The following is a 7,500-nucleotide window of genomic DNA, read 5'->3' as shown; positions in this document are numbered from 1 at the left end:
CAACACACACAACACAACATACACAACTCAACACAAGCACAGCACACACACACATTAACACAACACAACACAACACAACACAACAAAAAACAACACAACACACACAACACAACACAACACAACTTCTTCCTAACACAACACAACACAACCTAACCTAACACAACTTCTTACAACAACAACAACAACCTGACAATACACACTAACAACACACAACACAACCCCATGCTTAACACAACACAACACAACACACACAACTTCTTACAACACAACACAACACAACACAACACACACACACAACACAACACAACGCAACACACACAACTCAACACAACACAACACAACACACACAACACAACACAACACAACACAACACACACAACCCTTCTTCTTCTTACACACACACATAACAACTACAACAACAACTTTACACAACACAACCTAACACAATACACAACACAACACAACTAACTACTTGTTACAACAGCCTACCACAACACAACACACACAACACACTACAACACACACAACTACAACACACACAACACAACACAACACAACTAACCCCACAACAACACAACACAACACACACAACACACACAACACACAACAACACACAATAGCTAACACAACACACAACACAACACACAACTGACACAGCACACAACACAACTGCAACAACACAACAACACACAACACAACACAACAACACACATCTTCAACAACACAACAACACAACCACAACACAACTTTAACCACACAACACACACACAACAACTTCTTCAAACACAACACAACACAACTTAGCAACAACAACAACAGAAGAGAAGACAACTTCAGATGAGGAGAAAGAATAAAAATCTCCTTCTTCTTTTCTTCTTCCTCTTCCTCTTCTTCCTTCTCCTTCTTCTTCTTCCTCTTCCTCCTTCTTCTTCTTAACTTCTTCTTCTTCTTCTTCTTCTTCTTCTTCTTTCTCTTCTTTTTCTTCTTCTTCTTCTTCTTCTTCTTCTTCTTCTTCTTCTTCTTCTTCTTCCTCTTCTTCTTCTTTCTCTTCTTCTTCTTCTTCCTCTTCCTCTTCTTCTTCTTCTTCTTCTTCTTCTTCTTCTTCTTCTTCTTCTTCTTCTTCTTCTTCTTCCTTGCTTCCTTATTTCTTCCTACAATCTTCTTCTTCTTCTTCTTCTTCTTGTTCTTGTTCTTCATCTTCATCTTCATCTTCCTCTTCTTCTTCTTCTTCTTCTTCTTCTTCTTCTTCTTCTTCTTCTTCTTCTTCTTCCTCTTCTTCTTCTTCTTCTTCTTCTTCTTCTTCTTCTTCTTCTTCTTCTTCTTCTTCTTCTTCTTCTTCTTCTTCTTCTTCTTCTTCTTCTTCTTCTTCTTCTTCTTCTTCTTCTTCTTCTTCTTCTTCTTCTTCTTCTTCTTCTTCTTCTTCTTTTTTCTTCTTCTTCTTCTTCTTCTTCTTCTTCTTCTTCTTCTTCTTCTTCTTCTTCTTCTTCTTCTTCTTCTTCTTCTTCTTCTTCTTCTTCTTCTTCTTCTTCTTCTTCTTCTTCTTCTTCTTCTTCTTCTTCTTCTTCTGCTTCTTCTTCTTCTTCTTCTTCTTCTTCTTCTTTAATTCTTCTTCTTCTTCTTCTTCTTCTTCTTCTTCTTCTTCTTCTTCTTCTTCTTCTTCTTCTTCTTCTTCTTCTTCTTCTTCCTTCTTCTTCCTTCTCCTTCTTCTTCTTCTTCTTCTTCTTCTTCTTCTTCTTCTTCTTCTTCTTCTTCTTCTTCTTCTTCTTCTTCTTCTTCTTCTTCTTCTTCTTCAATCTTCTTCTTCTTTATTCTTCTTCTTCTTATTCTTCTTCTTCTTCTTCTTCTTCTTCATTCTTCTTCTTCTTCTTCCTCTTCTTCTTCCTTCTTCTTCTTACTTCTTCACTTCTTCTTCTTCTTCTTCTACTACTTCTTCTTATTCTACTCTTCTTCTTCCTTCTTCTTCTTCTTCCTTCTTCTTCTTCTTCTTCTTCTTCCTTCTTCCTTCTTCTTCTTCTTCTTCTTCTTCTTCTTCTTCTTCTTCTTCTTCTTCCTTCTTCTTCTTCTTCTTCTTCTTCTTCTTCTTCTTCTTTCTTCTTCTTCTTCTTCCTTAACTTATTCTTCTTCTTCTTCTTCTTCTTCTTCTTCTTCTTCTTCTTCTTCTTCTTCTTCTTCTTCTTCTTCTTCTTCTTCTTCTTCTTCTTCTTCTTCTTCTTCTTCTTCTTCTTCTTCTTCTTCTTCTTCTTCTTCTTCTTCTTCTTCTTCTTCTTCTTCTTCTTCTTCTTCTTATTCTTCTTCTTCTTCTTCTTCTTCTTCTTCTTCTTCTTCTTCTTCTTCTTCTTTATTATTCTTCTTGCTTCTTCTTCTTCTTCTTCTTCTTCTTCTTCTTCTTCTTCTTCTTCTTCTTCTTCTTCTTCTTCTTCTTCTTCTTCTTCTTCTTCTTCTTCTTCTTCTTCTTTTTCCTCTTCTTCTTCCTCTTCTTATTCCTCCTCTTCTTTTTTTCTTCGTCTTTTTCTTCTTCTTCTTGTTCCCTTCTTCTTCTTCTTCTTCTTCTTCTTCTTCTTCTTCTTCTTCTTCTTCTTCTTCTTCTTCTTCTTCTTCTTCTTGCTTCTTCATTCTTCTTCTTCTTCTTCTCTTCTTCTTCTTCTTCTTCTTCTTCTTCTTCTTCTTCTTCTTCTTCTTCTTCTCCTTCCTCTTCTTCTTCTTCTTCTTCTTCTTCTTCTTCCTCTTCAATAATTATTCTTCTTCTTCTTCTTCTTCTTCTTCGTTCTTTCTTCTTCTTTCTTTTCTTCTTATTCTTCTTCTTCTTCTTCTTCTTCTTCTTCTTCTTCTTCTTCTTCTTCTTCTTCTTCTTCTTCTTCTTCTTCTTCTTCTTCTTCTTCTTCTTCTTCTTCTTCTTCTTATTCATCTTCTCTTCTTCTTCTTCTTCTTCTTCTTCTTCTTATTCTTCTTCTTCCTATCTTCTTCTTCTTCTTCTTCTTCTTCCCCTACAATTATTCTTCTTCTTCTTCTTCTTCTTCTTCTTCTTCTTCTTCTTCTTCTTCTTACATTATTCTTATTCTTCTTCTTCTTCTTCTTCATTCTTCTTCTTCTTCTTCTTCTTCTTCTTCTTCTTCTTCTTCTTCTTCTTCTTCTTCTTCTTCTTCTTCTTCTTCTTAACTTCTTCTTCTTCTTCCTCTTCCTCTTAACCTTCTTCTTCTTCTTCTTCTTCTTCTTCTTCTTCTTCTTCTTCTTCTTCTTCTTCTTCTTCTTCTTCTTCTTCTTCTTCTTCTTCTTCTTCTTCTTCTTCTTCTTCTTAACTTCTTCTCTTATCTTCCTTCTTCCTTCTTCTTCTTCTTCTTCTTCTTGTTCTTCTTCTTCTTCTTCTTCTTCTTCTTCTTCTTCTTCTTCTTCTTCTTCTTCCCCTCTCCCCTCTCCCCTCTCAGCTCTCCTCTCCCCTATCTCCTCTCCCCTCTCCTCTCTCCCTCCCCTCTCCTCTCCCCTCTCCCTCTCCCCTCTCCCCTCTCTCCTATCTCCTCTCCCCTCTCCCCTATCCCCTCTCCCCTCTCCTCTCTCCCCTCTGTCCTCCTCCCCTCTCTCCTCTCCCCTCTCTCTTCTCCCCTCTCTCCTCTCCCCTTTCCTCTCTCCCCTCTCCCCTCTCCCCTCTCCCTTCTCCTCTCTCCCCTCTCCCCTCTTCTTTCTCCTCTCTCCCCTCTCCTCTCCCTCTCCCCTCTCCCCTCTCCCTCTCCCTCTCCCCTCTCTCCCCTCTCCCTCTCTCCCCTCTCCCCTCTCCCCTCTCCTCTCTCCCCTCCCCTCCCCTCTCCCTTCTCCCCTCTCCTTCTCTCTCCCCTCTCCCCTCTCCCCTCCTCCTCCTCCTCTCTCCCCTCTCCCTCCACTCTCCCCTCTCCCCTCTCCCCTCTCCCCTCTCTCCCTATCTCCTCTCCCCTCTCCCCTATCCCCTCTCCCCCTCCTCCTCTCTCCCCTCTCCCCTGTCCCCTCTCCCCTTTCCCCTCTCCCCTCTCCTCTCTCCTCTCCTCCCCTCTCATCCTCCCCTCTCCCCCTCCCCTCTCCCCTCTCCCTCTCCCCTCTCACCCTCCCCTCTCCCTCTCCTTTCTCCCCTCTCCCCTCCCTCCCTCCCCTCCCCTCTCCCCTCTCCCTCTCCCCTCTCTCTCTCCTCTCCCTCCTCCCCCTCTCTCCCCTCTCCCCTCTCCTCTCCCCTCTCCCCTCTCCCCTCTCCCCTCTCTCTCTCCCTCTCCCCCTCTCCCCTCTCCCCTCTCCCCTCTCCTCTCCTTTCTCCTCTCTCCCTCTCTCTCTCTCCCCTCTCTCCCCTCTCCCTCTCTCCTCTCTCCCCTCTCCCCTCCCCTCCCCTCTCCCTCTCCTCTCTCCCCTCTCTCCTCTCCCTTCTCTCCTCTCCCCTCTTTCCTCTCCCTCTCCCCTCTCCCTTCTCCTTGTGTCCCTCTCTCTCCTCTCTCCTCTCCTTTCCTCTCCCCTCTCCCCTCTCCCCTCTCCCTTCTCCTTTCTCCCCTCTCCCTTCTCCCCTCTCCCCTCTCCCCTCTCTCCCCTCTCCTCTTCTCTCCTCTCTCCCCTCTCCCCTGTCCCTTCTCCCCTCTCCCCCCTCCCCTCTCCCCTCTCTCTTCTCCCCTCTCCTCTCCCCTCTCTCCTCTCCCCTCCCTCCCCTCTCCCCTCTCAGTCTCCCCTCTCTCCTCTGCCCTCTCCCCTCTCCCCTCTCTCTCTCTCCCTCTCTTCTCCCCTCCCTCCCCTCCCCTCCTCCCCTCTCCCTCTCTCCTTCTCCCTCTCCCCTCTCCCCTCTCCCCTCTGCATTCTCCTCTCCAGTCTCCCCTCCCCTCTCCTCTCCCCTCTCCAGTCTCCCCTCTCACCTGTCCCCTCTCCCCTCTCCCTCTCTGCTCTCCCCCTCTCCCTTCTCTTCTCTCCCTTCTCCCCTCTCCCCTCTCCCCTCCCCTCCCCTCCCCTCTCCTTTTCCTTTCTCCCCTCTCCCCTCTCCTTTATCCCCTCTCCCCTTTCCCCTCTCCCTTCTTCTTTCTCCTCTCTCCCCTGTCCTCTCTCCCCTCTCCCCTGTCCCTGTCCCTCCCTCCCCTCTCCCCTCCCCTCTCCCTCTCCACTCTCCCCTCTCCCATCCCCTCTCTCTCCCCTCCTCCTCCTCCCCTCTCTCCCCTCTACCCCTCTCCTCTCTCCTCTCTCCTCCTCCCTCCCCTCTCCCTCTCCCCTTCCCCTCTCCCCTCTCCTCTTCTCCTCCCTCCCCTCTCCTCCCTCTCCCCTCTCTTCCCTCTCCTCTCCTCTCCCTTCCCTCTTCCTCCTCCTCTCCCCTCCTCCCCTCCCCCCCTCTTCCCCTCCCTCCCTCCTCTCCTTCTTCTTTCCCCACTCCCCTCTCTCTCCTCTCCTCTCCCCTCTTCCCTTTTCTTCTCCCCTCTCCCCTCCCCTCCCCCTCCCCCTCTGCCCCTCTCTCCTCTCCTTTCTCTCTCTTTTCTCCCCTCCCCACCTGTCCCCTCTCTCCTCTCACCTCCCTCTCTCCCCTCTCTCCTCTCCTCTGTCCCTTCTCCCCTTTCCGCTCCCCTCCCCTCTCCCCTCTCCCCTCCCCTCTCCACTCTCCCCTCCCCCTCCCCTCTCCCTTTTCCTCTCCTCTCTCCCCTATCCTTTCTCCTCCTCTCCCCTCCCTCCCCTCCCTCCCTCCCCTCTTTCTCCTCTCTCCCCTCCTCTCTCCCCTCTCCGCTCTCCCTTCTCCCCTCCCCTCTCCCCTCTCTCCTCTCTCTCTTCTCTCTCCCCTCTCCTCTCTCCCTCCCCTCCCCTCTCTCCTCTCCCCTCCCCTCCCCTCCCCTCTCCCCTCTCTACCTCTCCTCCTTTCTCCCCTCTCTCTCTCTCCTCTCCCCCCTCTCCCTTTTTCCTTCTTCTCTCTTTCCTCCCCTCTCCCATCTCCCCTCTCCTTTCTCCCGTCTCTCCTCTCCGCTCCCCCTCTCCCCTCTCTCCTCTCCCTTCTCCCCTTTCCCCTCTTCCCCTTCCCCCTTCCTCCCCTCACCCCTCTCTCCTCCTCCCCTCCCTTTCTCCCCTCTCCTTTCTCCTCTCTCTTTTCTCCCCTCCCACCTGTCCCCTCTCCCCTCCCTCTCTTCCCTCTCTCCTCCTCCTCTCTCCCTTCTCTCCTCCCTCTCTCCTCCCCTCTCCCCTCCCCTCCCCTCCCCTCCCCTTCCCCTCCCCTCTCCCATCTCCTCCCTCTCCCTCTCTCCTCTCTCCCTCTCCTCACCCTTTTCCCCATTTCCCCTCTCTCTCAACTCCTCTACCCTCCCCTCCCCCTCCCTCCCTTCCCCTTCTCCCCTCCCCTCTTTTCTCTCCCCTCCCCTCTCTCCTCTCTCCTCTTTCCCCCTCTCCCCTCCCCCTCTCCCTTCTCCCTTCTCCTCTCTCCCCTCTTCCTTCTCCCCCCTCTCCCCTCTCCCCTCTCCCTTCTCCCCTCCCCCCTCTCCTCTCCCTTTCTCTCCTATCTCCTCTCCCCTCTCCCTTCTCTCCTCTCCCCTCTCCCCTCTACCCCTTCGTCTCTCCCCTCTCCCTTCTCCTTTCTCCCCTCTCTCCTCTCCCTTCCCCCTCTCTCCTATCCCCACCCCCAATCCCCTCTCTCCTCTCCCTTCTTCCCTCCCCCTCCCCCCTCTCCCGTCTCCCTTTTCCCCTCTCCTCTCCTCTCTTCCTTCTTCTCTCCTCTCCCCTGCTGCCCCACCTGTCTGCAGCCTGTGTGTCTGCAGACTGTCTTCCTGCGTACTGCCCATCCTGTCTGTCAGTGTGTCTGCAGCCTGTCAGCCCGTGACCCGGTTAGAGTGCCCGTGGCCTGGCCAGAGTGCCCGTGGCCTGGCTAGAGTGCACGTTGCTTTGCCAGAGTGCCCTAGGCCTGGCTAGAGTGCCCGTGGCCTGGCCAGAGTGCCCGTGGCCTGGCTAGAGTGCACGTTGCTTTGCCAGAGTGCCCTAGGCCTGACTAGAGTGCCTGTGGTCTGGCCAGAGTGCCCTAGGCCTGGCTAGAGTGCTTGTGGCCTGGCCAGAGGGCCCGAGGCCTGGCTAGAGTGCCCGTGGCCTGGCCAGAGAGCGCGTGTGGCCAGAGGGCCCATGGTCATGGCCAAATGGCCCGTGGCCTGGCCAGAGGGCCCGTGGCGAGGGAACTAGAGCCCAACTTTAGCCATCTGGTTAGTAAATTCTTGCAACTGATAATGACATGTCGGTGTATGTATCTGGAACCACGAACACAATTTCCTGTGTGTGTACTCACCTATTTGTACTCACCTATTTGTGGTTGCAGGGGTCGATTCACAGCTCCTGGCCCCGCCTCTTCGCTGATTGCTACTAGGTCCTCTCTCTCCCTGCCCCATGAGCTCTATCATACCTCGCCTTAAAACTATGTATGGTTCCTGCCTCCACTACTTCACTTTCTAGGCTATTCCATGGCCTGACTACTCTATGACTGAAGAAATACTTCCTAACATCCCTTTCATTCATCTGAGTCTTCAACTTCCAATTGTGACCTCTTGTGTCTGT

The sequence above is a fragment of the Cherax quadricarinatus genome, chromosome 96 (genome assembly GCF_038502225.1).
Source record: "Cherax quadricarinatus isolate ZL_2023a chromosome 96, ASM3850222v1, whole genome shotgun sequence".
Taxonomy (NCBI): Eukaryota; Metazoa; Arthropoda; class Malacostraca; order Decapoda; family Parastacidae; genus Cherax; species Cherax quadricarinatus.
This window is presented reverse-complemented; position numbering follows the sequence as displayed.